This window comes from Camellia sinensis, chromosome 6, assembly GCF_055761805.1.
Source record: "Camellia sinensis isolate YWXY chromosome 6, ASM5576180v1, whole genome shotgun sequence".
NCBI lineage: Eukaryota > Viridiplantae > Streptophyta > Magnoliopsida > Ericales > Theaceae > Camellia > Camellia sinensis.
Genome location: NC_138966.1, coordinates 199,148,923 through 199,165,107, shown reverse-complemented (window position 1 = coordinate 199,165,107; position 16,185 = coordinate 199,148,923). Strand labels below are relative to the sequence as shown.

Below are 16,185 nucleotides of genomic sequence, written 5' to 3'. Positions count from 1 at the left end.
CAAGGCCAGTCGCCCCACTCTCTACCCCTTTTGCTGCTTCCCCCAACCCCACTTCGGGGGTCTCCTCCGCCGTCACCTCATTCCTTATTTTCAAGGCAGGCTCCCCCTCACTCTCCTTCACTCTCTTCTTCTTCTTCAAAGTCTTCATCTCCTTTTTGTTCCTCTCCTTCAGAGGATCCACTGGGGGCGGTCGCAGCTCAAAGCCTCCTAGATCCTTGCTTCCCAGCGGCTTCGAGCGTAGTCGGATTCGCTCTCTCGCGATCGGCTTTAGAGTGGGCCCCAACTGTGTCTCCTTGTACTTGTCCGCTCGAGCGAACAGTCTCCTTTCCTCCTCCTCCGCCTTCCGTTGCGCCTCAAACTCTTCCCTTGTTGGGTCCTCCCCCAACGGTTGCGGTCCTAATTTTAGGGCGAATAACGTTGAAGGCAGGACCAACTCATCCCATCTTACCCCATTCTCTTCCCTCAATTCCCTCACCTTCTTTACTCGGTCTTCGGCCTTAACACCCAACTTAGGCTCGACTGATTTGGTGGGGACCTTCCACGTTGTGCGCACCCCAGCCCACCGTTCTCCGTCACAAAGACCCATCTCGGTCTCCACCCCTTCACCGATGATGGAAGACCCGCCACCAGACCTCGCCTCACCACCACTTGCAGCGTCACCTAGGTCTCCTGCTAACCGGAGGCCTTGTAGTAGGAGAAGAACTCCTCTACTGTCATCGACGTCCTTCCGGTCGCCTGCGGCCAGGCACTCGCGCACGCCATTACTATCTTCTATGTGTTCGACATCAGTTGCCCTGGCGCCGCGTCTAGTTTGTTCAGCACTTCCACCACTACTTGGGGGAGAGGTAGCCTCAAACCCCCTCGCAACGCCTCCTCGTACAGACTAAATTTGCTCGGCCGCACGTCTGATTCCCTCTCCTTGGTTGTAGGTAATCTTAGTCCTATCTCCGAGGAAATTTGATACTTCTTCCTTATTCCCTCAAACTCCTCTGCCGTCAGCATGGATCTATCTAGTTTGGTGTGCCAATGGTCTGGTTCCACCTGACTAATAGGTCTCGCATCCGAAATTATTGTCCAGGGGCGAGCCCGCACAGCCTGACTCGCTCCCTCCCCCTCCCTACGCTCCGTGCGATATTGTTTTGCCAAATCCACCACATTGTCATCCCCCAATGGATCAATCCTCGCGGTTGTTGCTTCCTCTTGGGCCATCCCTCTTGTGTGTCTGCGAATAGCTTCAGATGCTGGTGCGAGATAGTCCACAAAATGTTACAAAGGGGTATCACTCGACACAAAGGAGCTTATACTTGGAATATTTTGGTTGTTTGCAAAGAGATATGTAAAACGGATAATACTAAAAGCCCAAGGCTTGCCTATATTCCAAGGGTCACAATTAATTTTCGCCAGTTTGAAAATTTTCAACAATCCGCCAAAACTGTCTTTTTGACACCCTATAATGACCTATCGTTTCACTTCTTGCCCAACGCCTAACCTTCCCCACTACAGGATTCTGCCACGTGTACGACCACGATTCACTGCCACCTTCCTCTACCCTGTCTTTTCCACTTCAAATCACCACGTGCCCCGCCGTCTTTCGAGCCCCGCGCACCGTCACTCCCCCTTCGCGGTCGGCCCTCCTCATGGTCGGTCCCTCTACGTGGCCACCCTTCGCGATCGGCCTTCCTTATGGTCGGTCCCTCCGTTCGGCCACCCTTCGCGGTCGGCCCTTCTCATGGCCAGTCACTCCGCTCGGCCACCCTTCGCAATCGGCCCTCCTCATGGTCGATCCCTCCGTTCGGCCACCCTTCGCGATCGGCCATCCTCATGGTCGGTCCTTTCGCTTGGCCACCCTCCGCGGTCGGCCTTCCTCATGGTCGGTCCCTTCACTCAGCCACCCTTCGCGGTCGGCCCTCCTTATGGTCGGTCACTCCTCTCGGTCGGCCTTATGGCCGGTCTCTCATAATCCTCGTTTTCTTTATGATTCCCTTCGTTGGATTAAAGCTGCATTTGGGAATGGGGGACTACTGTCATGGGTAAGCCCATAAAGATTATAGCTCACCATTTAGGGCCCAATACATAACTCAAATACTAAAGTCCAGCATGGCTAAAGCCCCACGTAGCAACGAGAACCAATGACATCAAGACACATGACAAGAGAAGAGCAAGTCACATAAGCAGACAAAGATTTGCAAAGTTATTGCCACTGCACATCGCCATTAATGAAGCCCCTTACAACATTTATTGCGATAACCCCTCTCCGTCGGGATAAAACGGCTTCAGCATGAACAAGGTAAGCTAGAGCATAGACTTTCGGCCAAGGTGACAGGTCGAAAGGGACAACGAAATGATTACCAGAGGATATAAGCAGACGTCAAAGACGGGAACAAGGTTAAGCTTTCTATCTCTAATTCATCTCTACATTCTACTTCTCTCTCTAACTTGCTCGTCGGAGGGTTCACTGGGGGACTCCCCGTTCCCCGTTGAACTCTTGTGCAGGTCTTCTAGTGGGCTTGGTCATTCGGACACAGGCTTGAGGAGCGTGGATCAGTCCGACCCGTCACCTGGAACAAACAGTATCATCACATTCATTTCTAATTCTGTCTTGTCTAGTCTTACCATACATCCACCTTAGCATCCTCATCTTATCTATATGTTGTTTCTTAGTTGTCCAACATTTCGTCCCATACAACATTGTTGGTCTAATAGTCGTTCTGTAGAACTTACCTTTTAGTCTAATGGGTATTCGTTTATCGCACAGCACCCCAGACGCACTTCTCTACTTACACTATCCTATCTTAATCCTATGGGCCACATTTGCATCAATCTCCCCTGCTGTTGTGATAATCGACTCTAAATAACGAAAATGTTCACTCTTAGGCAGTTCTTGGTTCTCAATCTTCACTTCTCCTTTGCTTTCATTGTTACTGTTACTAAATTTACACTCCATGTACTCTGTCTTAGTTCTGCTTATCCGGAATCCTTTAGATTCAAGAGTTTTTCTCCAAATCTCCAACTTTGTGTTAACTCCTTCTGTAGTCTCATCCACTAATACAATATCGTCTGTAAAAAGCATACACCATGGCACGTCATCATGAATATTTCTCGTCAACTCATCCATAACTAAAGCAAAAAAATAAGGACTTAAGGTAGATCCTTGGTGTAACCCTATAGTGATAAGAAATTCATTTGTCTCTCCAGCTGGTGATCTAATAGTGGTCACCACCCTTCATACATGTCTCTAATCACATCAATATAACCTTTTGTCACCCATTTTTTCTCTAACACTCACCATATTATATCACGGGGCACTCTATCATATGCTTTCTCAAGGTCGATAAACACCATATAAATGTCTCTTTTCTTTTCTTTATACTTTTCTATTACTCTCCTCAAAAGATAGATCACTTCCATTGTTGACTTGCCAGGCATAAACCTAAATTGATTCTCTGACACCTCTGTTATATCTCGTAATCGACATTCCATCACCCTCTCCCACACTTTCATTATATGACACATTAACTTGATTCCTCTATAGTTGTTGCAATTCTGGACATCACCTTTATTCTTATAGATTGGCACTAAAATACTCTTTCTCCACTCATCTGGCATGTTCCTAGTCAACAAAATTTTGCTAAACAACCTAGTCAACCAATCAACTCCTTTTTTACCTAAACACTTCCAAGCTTCAATAGAGATATCATCGGGTTCTAAAGCCTTATTTAATTTCACCTTCTTAAGTGCAATCTCCACTTCAAAGTTCCTAATCTTGCAATAGAACCTATAGTTTTGGTTTATTGTATTACTGGCTATTTCTTCCTTTTTTGTAGTACCTCCATGTTCCTCATTTAATAGTTTCTCAAAATAATTCTTTCATCTTTCCTTAATCTCTTCATCCTTCACTAATACTTTAGAATCCTCACTCTTGATGCATTTAACTTGATTAAAGTATCTTGTTTTTCTCTTCCATATCTTAGCAAGTTTGTATACCCTATTCTCTCTCTCCTTACTACCTAGTCTAGTGTATAGGTCATCATAAGCTCTCAACTTAGCCTCTCTCATTACTTTGTTGATCTCTTTATTAGCCAATCTATAACTTTTAAGGTTTTACTCAGTTCTATCATTCTGCCACTTTTTAAAGCATTTTTTTTTGCCTTAACTACCACTTAAACCTTTTCCCTCCACCACCAAGTTTTCTTAGAGTTGGGTTTCGTTCCTTTCAACTTTTCAAACACTTCCCTTGAGATTTTTCTCATACAATTGGCTATCGAGTTCCACATAATGTTAGCATCATTTTCCAAATCCCAACTACCTTCCTTATCCATTCGATTTTTAAATATTTCTAGTTTATCTCCTTTTAGGTCCCACCATCTCGTCCTACGACGCTCACAGTCCTTTTTAGCTTGGTATTGCCCTCCAAAATATAAATCTAGTACCAAAATCTTATATTGAGAAGTCAAGCACTTTTCAAGAATCACCTTACAATCATTACATTTTAGGTGGTCTACTTTTCTCACTAAAAAGTAATTTATTTGGCTCTTAACTAATCCGCTTTTAAAGGTTATCAAATGTTCACCCCTCTTCTTATACATAGTATTGGCCACCACCAGGTCAGAAAAATAGAGAAAATTATATTGAAAAAAGAGAGTAAAGCAAAGTAAATGAAATAAAATAAAGAAAATAAAGTAAAGTAAGAAAAGAGAGAGTGCATGAGTTCAATATTTTCATTCCGTTTAAATAATTACAAAGATAAGAGAGTTAGTGTAATTTTTCAAACATCAGAATATGATATGTATTAAATCCAAATCTCAGAGTATAAGTGTAATTTACCCAATTTTTTTTCTCTCTTTTGTTGGACAAATGATAGTTGCATTCCATATGCATTACTCATTTTTTTATTTTTTTTAAACTAACGGGAAATTTTAATATATACCTCTTTAAAAATTATGTATTATATGCATTCTTAATTATATCATTTTCTTCTTTAATTATGATAATTTTTTTTCTTTAATTACAATATTATTTTTATTATCACTCATAAGCTTTTCAGTAGCTTATGTTGTGTTTAGTTATGACTTTTTATTTTATTTTATTTTAATTATGACTCTAAAAATTTAAAATTATGACATTTTTCTTTTTAGGTATAAGGTCCATAGTGTTTTCCAAAACTAACAAATGACTTGTGCAATATATGGAATAGATAATTTTTTTAATGATATTTCATAAAGTTTAATAAAATTGACAACTTATATCAAATTGAGTTTTATTTAAATTTTTACTTAAATTAAGGGCATTTCAATTTTTTTTTTAAACTATCTCAAATTTACCAGTCTAATGAAGTTTTTAATCAAATTTGTACTTAAATGAAATCATTAGATTAATTCATATCTGAAGTGTTTTTTTATATGAATTTGACAGTTTTTACTATTTTAAACTTTATTATACCCCCACACACACCAAAAAAAAAAAAAAAAAAAAAAAGTAAAAACCAGTAGATTTTTTTTTTTAATGAAATTTTTTTAGAATTTTCTTTTCAGATTCTTGTATATTAGACGGACCAAAAAGTAAAAATTTCTAATACAAATTAAAAAAGAAAAAAGAAAAAAAAAAAAAAAGAATCATAGACCAAAAAGTCTGAAGCAAAAAAGTGATTTTTTAAACTCACAAACTTCATTAACACTAGTGTAGCAGATCGTACAGCAACAACAAAGCCCTGAAAAGGCCTTGTAGACAGTACATAACACTTCTATAATACAAGAGATTAACCATGTTTAACTACTAAAATCGATAGCCCATAGGCATTCAAAACATACATACAGCCCCTACAGACCCACACGAACTGGTTTTGGTTTTCTCTTACTACTGTAATCCACAAGCAGAACACCGTTATACTTTTTTGCTGCTTCATAGCAATCGATCACCGCCACCGCCTGAGGAGGAGGAGGAGGAGGAGGAGCTAATTCAGTCACCTGCTGAAGATAATAAACTTTGTAGGGAGGTGGTTGATTTCCTTTTAGACCAAAGGATTTCTCTACAACTTTTAAAAACTGATAATCTGCCTGAGTTGCCATTTCTATCAACTTCACACAAACAACTGTATTATACACAAAACTAAAGGGTAAAAAAAAGGAAGTTGTGATTTGTCTTCTGTTCTGCTACAAAGGCTGTGATGCAAGGCTCTATATATAGAGAAGTTGTTCAAAGAAGGGGTAAAAGAGAGGGTCAAATGATAAAGATAAAGCTAGTGTAAAGCAAAAGGTCTGAGCTGAGGAACCTCTTTAAGGACTGCCCGACCATGGATGTGGGGGGGTGGGTTGTGTGGGGATTCCTTCCAGATATCTGGTGTGAGCACACTTTGAATTGGAAGGGCACGGAGTATGTGAAAAGTCCTATATGCCCGTAGTTAAGAGGTTACAAATGGCAAATATATATCTTTTGTTCGAATTTTTCTTTTCGCTTGGCTTGAGGCCTCTCTTCACAAAATGATATGACATATTATATCCATTCATTACAAACCAAAAGACTCATAATATTAGCATTTTCAATATAAAACCTATGTTTGTTGATCACATTTGATTAGGGGGCAGTATTGTCTTCTTACTATAGAAACTTACGGGACCTGACTGTTGAAAATATGGCTCCTCTAGAATAATAAATCATGCTAAAAGTAACTATACATATGAAGGTGAAGATATTCACTCTGGTCTTCTTTCAGTCAACCAAATACTTTGGGATTAGATTCTCTTTAAAAGGAAAAGTAACTATACATATGAAGGTGAAGATATTCACTCTGATCTTCTTCCAGTCAACCAAATACTTTGGGATTAGATTCTCTTAAAAGGAAAAGCTTAAATCGTCTTTTTCAAGTTACTTAACTGAATCAAAGATGTGAAAAAAGAAATGTTAGTGCCACACACAACTATAGGTTCTCTTAATGGGAAGAGTTTACAGTAATTAAAAAGAGAGCAGCATGCGTTAGTCATTTTGTCTTATCTTTTTTTAACCTTTGTGAAAAAAGAAAGAGTGTGATCAGTACTATTGCCAACTTACTGTATGTTGTACTAAAAATTATAGAAGGTTTTTAAGTATCACATTTTTAATTACTGTTTCACTTTCTCGAATTTTTTCTCTCCTCACTACAACATATAAGTGATAAGATATCTGAGCCAGAGCCAGCTATGCCTAGCTACAGAGCAGCAACAACAGTAGCCATGCCTAGCTGCAGAGCAATAGCAGCACAGTCAAGGCTGCATCACATAGCAGCTCCAACTTTAGCTCAATCACACAGCAGCTCCAGCTTCAGCCCTTAATGAAGCCTGCAGTTGTTAATTTGTTAGAACTATAGTTAGTTCATTGTAAGTGTGGTTAGATTAGGCAGTTAGTTAGTGGTTACGGTGATAGCATTACATCACATGTATATAATGCATAAAGATCCTCTGTATTAAACTTTGAATGAAATAAAGCTCAATTTCTTTATGGTATCAAAGCTATAGAGCTCCTACGAACAAAGGTCCTCTAATGGTGACTCCAAACCCTAACCCTTCTGCAACAGTAATCTCGGTATCTTCTAGTTCTTCCTCTTCTTTACCTTCTTTACCTTCAAATCTGACATTGCTGATCTCCAATCTCAATGCTCTTGTAACAACCAAGCTTGATGCAACAAACTACATTGTTTGGAAGCGTCAATTGCATAATATTCTGAAACCTACAAAGCTTCTTGGATACATTGATGAATCAGAGGTATGTCCTCTCTCAGTTGTTCTTGATTCCAACAGTCATGAAGTTCTAAATCCTGCATATACACAGTGGATCACTGTCGATGCTCATCTGTTGAGCTGTATATCAGCCACATTATCATCATCTATTTACATATTTATGATCCATTGTCAGTCTAGCTCTGAGGTTTGGACTGTTCTTGCAAAGATTCACATCTCTTTCTCGATCTCACATTCATCAGTTAAAGAACAAACTCAGTCGAATTATTAAGAAAGGCTCTACAATGGAAGATTATTTGAGTCAATTCAAAGCTGTTTCAGATCAGTTTTCTTTAGCTTTGTCACTTGTGGATGAAAAGGAACCACAATTAGGGCCAAATATGCCCCTATTTCCTTAGAAGAGTTGTCTGCTTTTCTTTGTTTTGAGTCCATCCATGTTGAGTCTTCTCTCAAACACTCTTAGACTACAGAAATTCCTTTTGCATATTCTGCTACTAGAGGCTATAGAGGAGGCTTTAAAGGTTCTCGAGGCAGAGGTTACTCCACTAGAGGTAGATGAGGCTATAAAGGTTCTTCTTCTTCTCATTCTGGTTCTTAGTCTAGTTCCTTTTCAACCAGAGGAGGTCATCAATATCCAAGGGATCAATATCCTAGGGATCAAAAAGGTGGTAGGACAAGTCACATTTCCAGTTCTGTGAACTGTCAGATCTGTGGTAAGGCTAATCATTCTGCCATAGATTGTTGGTTCAGAATGGACTTCTCTTATTAGACAAATCATCCCAATTAGACAAATCATCCCAATCCTTCATAGCCACTCAAAGCCTATGTGGCTGCAACACCAGCTATAACTTCACCATCATCTATTTCCTCCTTTGCTTCAAATTGGTTATTGGACTCAGCAGCCACCAGTCATATGACCAATGACCTGAGTAATTTGTCCACATATCAATCTTGTCCCGGACATGATCAAGTGGCTATTGGTGATTATTCTACCTTACCTATTTCATATACTGGTAATGATTTACTTTTCACTCCTAAGTTTCTATTTTTTCTCACCAACATGCTTTATGTTCCTTTTATTTCTTCCAACTTGCTTTCAGTTCATCAATTAGCCTTAGACAATCATTGTACCATTACTTTTGACGAACATTCTATTGTTATTCAAGACAAGACTACTCAGAAGGTGCTGTATAGAGGCTCCTATTCTCATGGCCTTTATCCTCTTGTATCTTCTTCTTCTTCTACAACTTCTTCTCCAGTTTGCTTGTCTTGTTTCACAAAGACTTGTTCTACACAGGCCTCTTCTCCTGGTTCAACTTCAACTCAAGCTGCTCCTAATTGGCATTTTAGACTTGGGCATCCTTCTTTCAGGAAGCTTCACCATGTTCTTACTCATAGTCATTTGTCTACTAATAAAACCTCAATCTATGTGAACATTGTTGTGTTTCTAAGAGTCATAGGCTACCTTTTAGCTTATCCAATTCCTCTGTTAATAAACCTCTAGCTCTTATACACACTGATGTATGGGGTCCTTTTTCAGCTTCTTATTCAAGCTATAAATACTATGTGTTGTTCATTGATGACTTTAGCAAATTCACTTGGCTTTTTCCTCTTCATTATAAGAGTGAGGTATTCACTAAGTTTCTGGAATTTAAGTCTTTTGTTGAAACATAATTCACTACCAAGTTACATGTGTTAAGAAGTGACAATGGGGGTGAATATCGTAGCACTCCATTTCAAGAATTTTTCAAACAAAAAGGCATTGAGCATTAATTAACTTGTGCTTACACACCTACCCAGAATGGTGTGGTAGAGAGAAAACATAGGCATCTTATTAAGACAACCATAACTCTTATGCATCAATCTTATTTGCCTTTGAATTATTGGTTTGATGCACTTGCTACCTCTGTGTTTTCAACAAAACGCCTTTTGAGGTCTTGTTTTTTTAAAAATCTAATTATCAGTTCTTAAGAACTTTTGGTTGCAGATGTTATCCTTGGCTCAAGCCTTACAACTCTCATAAACTTCAACCTAGATCTATTACATGTGTGTTTATAGGCTATCAACCTTCTGTTAAAGGTTATAGGTGTTTTGATCCTAGTACCAACAAGGTCTATGTCTCTAAACATGTTGTGTTTGATGAACTTACTTTTCATTTTTAGTCTTTTCCTTCTTCTTCATCCTCAACAGTTCCATCTTCCTCTCTTTTGTCTTATCTTACTACTTTACATAATTCTTTTGGTCTTCTTCTCATGTTCCATCATCCTCTCTTTAGTCTCTGCACCAGCAGCACTTGTCTCTTCCCCTATTGCTCTAGCTGCAGTGGTGCTGTCTCCACCTGCAGCAACAGTAGCAACCTCTGTATCTCCTGTATCCACTGCTGCTCCTTCTTCTGTCATCCGTACTTCACAACACATTTCACCTTAAATTCCTTCACAACAAACTTCCCCTTAAATTCCCATTTCTTCTTTTTTTTTTTTTTTTTTTTTTTTTTTTTTTTTTTTTTATAAATCTTCCTCCTCTTTCATCTTCTAATTCTTACTCCATGCTCACCAAATCTAAAGCCAAATTTTCTTCTGCTGCTTGTTTGCTGGCATCTGCTCATCCTATTGAAACTCAGTCCTTTCAAGAAGCATCTACTTCTCTTGATTGGCAGGCTGTCATGCTTGAGGAATATCAAGCCTTGCAAAAACAAGGCACTTGGCCTTTAGTTTCTCTTCCACCCACCAAGCAAGCCATTGGCTGCAAATGGGTCTTTCGACTGAAAATAAACTTAGATGGCTCCATAGCTAGATATAAAGCAAGGCTAGTTGCTAAGGGATTTCTTTAAACTGAAGTGGTGGACTATTATGAAACCTTTAGCCCTGTTGCTAAACAACCTACCATTAGAGTTCTTCGCTGCCTTACTTTCACTCATCATTGGCCTATTAAGCAACTTGACATTTCGAATGCCTTTCTTCATGGCATACTTGAAGAAGAAGTTTGTATGCATCAACCATAGGGTCTTACTGATACTTCTAATCCATCTCTTGTTTGTAAACTTCACAAAGCACTTTATGGCTTAAAGCAAGCTCCAGGAGCTTGGTTCTCCACTTTCTCTCTCTCTTTTTTTTTTTCTTTTTTTTTTCTCATGATTTTATCCCTAGTCTTTGAATTTTTTTTTTATTTGTTAAGAAAACATCTACTTCCATTACCATTCTTCTTGTCTGTGTTGGTGATATTCTTCTCACTGGTAGTGATCCTCTTTATATCTTCACTCTTATTCAACAAATGCATGCTACATTTTTTATGAAAGAATTGGGAGATCTCAATTATTTTTTGGGCATCTATGTCTCTTCTTCTTTTTCAGGCTATGTTTTGTCCCAGCAAAAGTATGCTTCAAAAATTTTTGCTAAGGCTGGTATGAGTGATTGTAAGTCCTATGCCTCTTCCATGGCAACTAAGGTTGTTTCCTCTATTGGTGATGATTCTTCTTTCTCTGAGCCCAGTCTTTACAGAATTTTAGTGGGAGCCCTTCAATATCTGACCATCACTAGACCAGATCTTAGTTTTTTTGTTAATCATCTCTGCCAATTCCTGCAAAATCCTCTGAAAGTCATTTTACAGCTCTCAAGAGACTTCTTAGATATGTTAAAGGCACCTTGTCCTCTTGTTCTTAATGCATTCTCAGATTCAAATTGAACAGGCAATGTTACTGATAGAAGATCTACTACAAGATATTGTGTATTTCTAGGTCCTAACCTTGTTTCTTAGTGTGCTAAGAAGTAGCCTACAATCTCTAGATCATCTTCTGAAGCAGAATACTAAGCCTTAGCTCAAGTGTTTGTTGAACTCAGCTGGCTTGGCATGCTTCTTGTTGAGCTCTATGTGTCTGTCTCTGTGCCCACTCTCTGGTGTGATAATATGTCCGCTATAGCCTTGGCTCACAATCTAGTTTTTCATGCTAGGACCAAACACATTGAAGTTGACTGCCACTATGTCAAAGAGAGAGTAGCTGCCAAGAAGCTTATCATTTGCCATTTTGCTTCCACTGATCAAATTGCAGACATTCTCACAAAACCCCTTTCCATCTATAGGTTTCAATATCTTCAAGGAAAACTTTAGGCTCTTCCTTGTCCCTAAAGTTTAAGGGGGGAGTGATAAGATATCTGAGCCAGAGCCAGAGCCAGCCATGCCTAGCTACAGAGCAGCAGCAGCAGTAACCATGCCAAGCTACAGAGCAGTAGCAGCATCGTCAAGGCTACATCACACAGCAACTTTAGTTTCAGCCCTTAATGAAGCCTGCAGCTGTTAATCTGTTAGAACTATAGTTAGTACATTGTAAGTGTGGTTAGATTAGGCAGTTAGTTAGTGGTTACGGTTACAGCATGACATCACATGTATATAATGCACAAAGATCCTCTGTATTAGACATTGAATGAAATAAAGTTCAATTTCTTTAATAAGGGTTTTAGAGACTAAAATTTTGTTACAAAAGGCATTTAGGGACTAATTTTTATCGTCGTGAGGATAATGGCTAAAAGGTCATCTTGAAAAGTCAAAAATAAGGTCTTTAGCGACACAATTTTGAAACTGTTACTAAGGTGCGTTTGGTAATGTTTACGTTTCTGGTTTATGTTTACAAAAATTTTATAAATTAGTTTTTGTTTATTTTTAGAAAAACATAAATTACAATCGCATTTGGTTTAAACAAATGCTTAAAAAATTTTAAAAACATAAACTAAAAAATATGTTTGTTCAGACCTAAAATATTTATATTTATTTATTTTTATTTATGACAATGGGATCACACACATTATAATTGAAAAAAAAATTAATTAAAAAAATAATTGAAAAAAAATTTAATTGGGAAAAAAATATTTGAAAAAAAAATTATTTGAAAAAAAATGAAAAACAATTAATTAAAAAATAATTGAAAAAAAATTAATTGGGAAAAAAATATTTGAAAAAAAAGATTAATAGAAAAAAAATTTGTTGAAAAAAAAATTAATTGAAAAAAATTATTGAAAAAAAAAATTATTTGAAAAAAAAATTGAAAAAAAATTATTTGAAAAAAAATTAATTGAAAAAAAAATTAAAAATTGAAAACATAAACTCATTTTTTGAATTTACGTTTTTTCCTCAAATTTATAAACTGAGACAACCATTTATAAACCAAGAAAATTATCAAACAAGTTTTTATGACAATTTTTTAAAATTTTTTTGTAAATATAAACTGAAAACTGAAAACGAAATGATTACCAAACAGGCCCTAAAAAATAGACTTTTAGGTACAAAATAATTTGAGCTCAAAAAAATAATAATTTATCACTAATGTTTAATTTTCATTGTTGAAAATATAATAACACTGCTTTTCACAACAAAAATATTTGATTCTTAAAAAATAATTTTGCCTTTAAATTTTAATCTCTAAAAGTTTTTGTAGTGTCTGATATAGACACACTAGTACGATTACATTTTGTTATGCATCTATTAATGAGAATAGCCAAAGCATGCTTTTGGTCTTATAGAATCTTGGAGTCTCAATGGCAAATGTTCTTCTATATCTGATAAGTCGGCAAGTCTGTTAGGTGGGAGGATAAGATGATTTTTGAGTAACAAATATTTTTTCGAAACATATAAGTAACTCAAACATGCGTAAATATTTTTTTTAATTATCAAATAAGCATTGAGATTTAAACACACCATCTATTACATGTAAATATATTTTTTAATTATCAAATAAGCTTTGAGGTTCAAACACACCATCTATTACATGCTATATATAAAACATATTGAATCGTTAATCACCGCAAGCAACGTTGCATGATACATTTTCTCCTTAATCTCTTCCCTTCATATCAATTGTAAAAATGAGAAATAATTAATATCACATGAGCTCTTGTTGATATATTGAGAACTGAGAAGCATATTATCATGGACAAATTACACAAATAGTCCCTATAGTTTGGGACTTATGTCACTTTTGGTCACTAACTTTTCAATTGTGACACATTTGACCCTGAATTTTGAATCTTGTTTCAAATAAGGACAATTGAAGATATCATTAGATTTTTCAAGGGTAAAATTGTCAATTTGATAAAATATAAACTAATTTGACAAAAATAAATGTCAAACAAATATTTTTGAATTTTTAAAAATTATTTCTAGCTACTAAAAATAAAATTATGTAAAACTGATAAATCTTTTAGACATTTATTTATTTTTTTATCAAATTAATTTTTATTATGTGTTTAGATGATAATCATGTAAAATTAATTTTAAAAAAATTAATCATGTAATTTTTATTAATTTTACATAATTTTATCATTGGTGGATAAAAATATTTTTTTAAAAATTAAAAATATTTTTTTGACATTTATTTTTGTCAAATTAGTTTATATTTTATCAAATTGACGATTTTACCCTCAAAAAATCTGATGATATTTTCAATTGTCCTTATTTGGAACAAGATTCAAAGTTCAGGGTCAAATGTATCACAATTGAAAAGTCAGGGACCAAAGTGACATGAGTCCCAAACTATAGGAGCTATTAGTGTAATTAACCCTATTATCATATCATATTAACCTATATGTATTATGTACACAAAGAGGGTATTAGCTTTTATTACTTGTGCATCCATATGTATATGTAAATTGCATGCAATGTATCATCTTGTTAGTTAACACTTCTTTCTTTTCTTTTTTTCCCCTTCTGGTAATGCCATTATAAAATAGTGGGGATAATAAACATTACAAAATAGTGTCTCTAAGATAGGGCTCAAAATTGCATATTGATCCTTATTCCACATATTAGTGTGAAGAAATTCTCGAACAGATATACCATGTGTGTCTATCAAGGAGAATAGAATAGCTAATGTATGATAAGATGGTTTTTTGGCTTAGTTAAGGACAAGGATAAACATAATTGCCACTTTTGCCTAATAACTCAGATTCCAAACATAGATTTCAAATAAAGTTGATGAAAAGCAGACTGCCATTCTTCTAGCAAACACAACTAGTGCGTGGGATTCGGGGTGAGGGAACGCTTCACCTTTGCATCTTCTCTACCAAGCATAATCAGCACGGGGTAGACCGACTTTTTAACAGCTAATGATGTTAAACATGTGACAGAGGAGTTTCTGGAGTATAGTTGAATTGAATCTACAAAAGCACAAGAAAAAATCAAATTTTTTTGTGAGTAAAATGTGATTTTGATGGACGTATTTAGAATTGCTTCGAATCTTATTGTTTGACTGGAAACGAATGAAAAAGCAAACTCAAAGGTGATCTAAGCCAAATTTTGAGCAAATTTGATAGTTTGGGCCTTCAAATTAGTCTCTCTATCTCTCTCTTGATGCATTAAATGCCTGGAAATGAGTGGAAGATAAAATTTACTTGATTTTCAGTAGAAACAAACTGCTATAACTAATGCTATAAATATTACAATAGATGAGAAATATTATTACAGCAAAGTGATCAGAAATACACGTACACAAGTATAGTCTCAGTATGCACTTCTAAAATACTGAGCTATATGGTACTAATTGTGGTACTTAACTAGGAACACTTTGTAACTATAAAACAACCACAACATACAAAGCACTTCAACAGTACAAGAAGAGCTAGCAAATCCATTCCCTTCTTTTTTCTCGAGACTTTGGACTGACTAGGACACCCATCATGTTGCTTCTATAATGCTACTCAGAGGAGCATGTTTTAGTACTTTAAAATAATACTAATAAAAAAAAAGCTTTAGTATGTACGGGTCGAGGAGACCTTATGGTGTGTTGTATGGTGTGTTGCTTCGGTAATAACTACCATCTCATAAGTTTGGCCTCCCCGGTAGTGACAAATGATCGGATCTTTGCTTGGATAGTGGACCATAGGCCTCAAAAATGTTTCTGCAGCCTGTTGATACTGAGGAGGTTCTTGATAAGGAGGATCTTTGCTTGGATAGTGGACCATAGGCCTCAAAAATGTTTGAGCAGCCTGTTGATATTGAGGAGGTTCTTGAAAAGGAGGAGGAGGAGGAGGAGGAGGAGGAAGAGGAAGATGAGGCTTCTTCCGGTTTCGTGTTCCATAGAATTCCTCCAGAAGAGCAAAGCCTTCTCTTCCAATTTTCATAAGGTCTGCCTGACGTGCCATAGAAATTTCACAGTGCACACAATTTGCTAAACACTTAAACTTAAAGCTCTGTTTTGTGTCTTGATACAAATGTTAAAGCCTACAAGCCCTTTATATAGACACAACATAAAAGCCCTCTTGCTTTCCTCTCTTTTGTTTATTCTTGTTTATGAATGAATAAAATTTTGGGATTCACATTTAAAAAATCTTATTCATTTACATGTATTCTGTATTTGATTCTCTAATTGGTTTCTGTTTATTTATTTATTTATTTTTTTTGTCATAGTTGAAGGTCGGTTGAGGGTCATCAAAAACACTATCCTTATTGGGACAAGACATCATCTTGTGACGACAACACACCCAAGTCATCA

At 36.6% G+C, this 16,185-nt stretch overlaps 1 protein-coding gene and 1 long non-coding RNA gene across 2 annotated transcripts in view; both read right to left on the bottom strand.

Moving 5' to 3' along the window:
* The window catches only part of LOC114284557 (uncharacterized), a 55,482-nt gene that overhangs the window by 28,874 nt on the left and 10,423 nt on the right, over positions 1-16,185 (bottom strand). The gene's annotated exons all lie outside the window — the stretch shown is intronic.
* On the bottom strand, positions 15,065-15,996 carry LOC145793155 (uncharacterized). Its single transcript, XR_014333792.1, has 2 exons — positions 15,660-15,996; positions 15,065-15,578 (listed from the first exon to the last, which is right to left on the bottom strand). It is a non-coding gene; the product is annotated as an uncharacterized LOC145793155 (long non-coding RNA).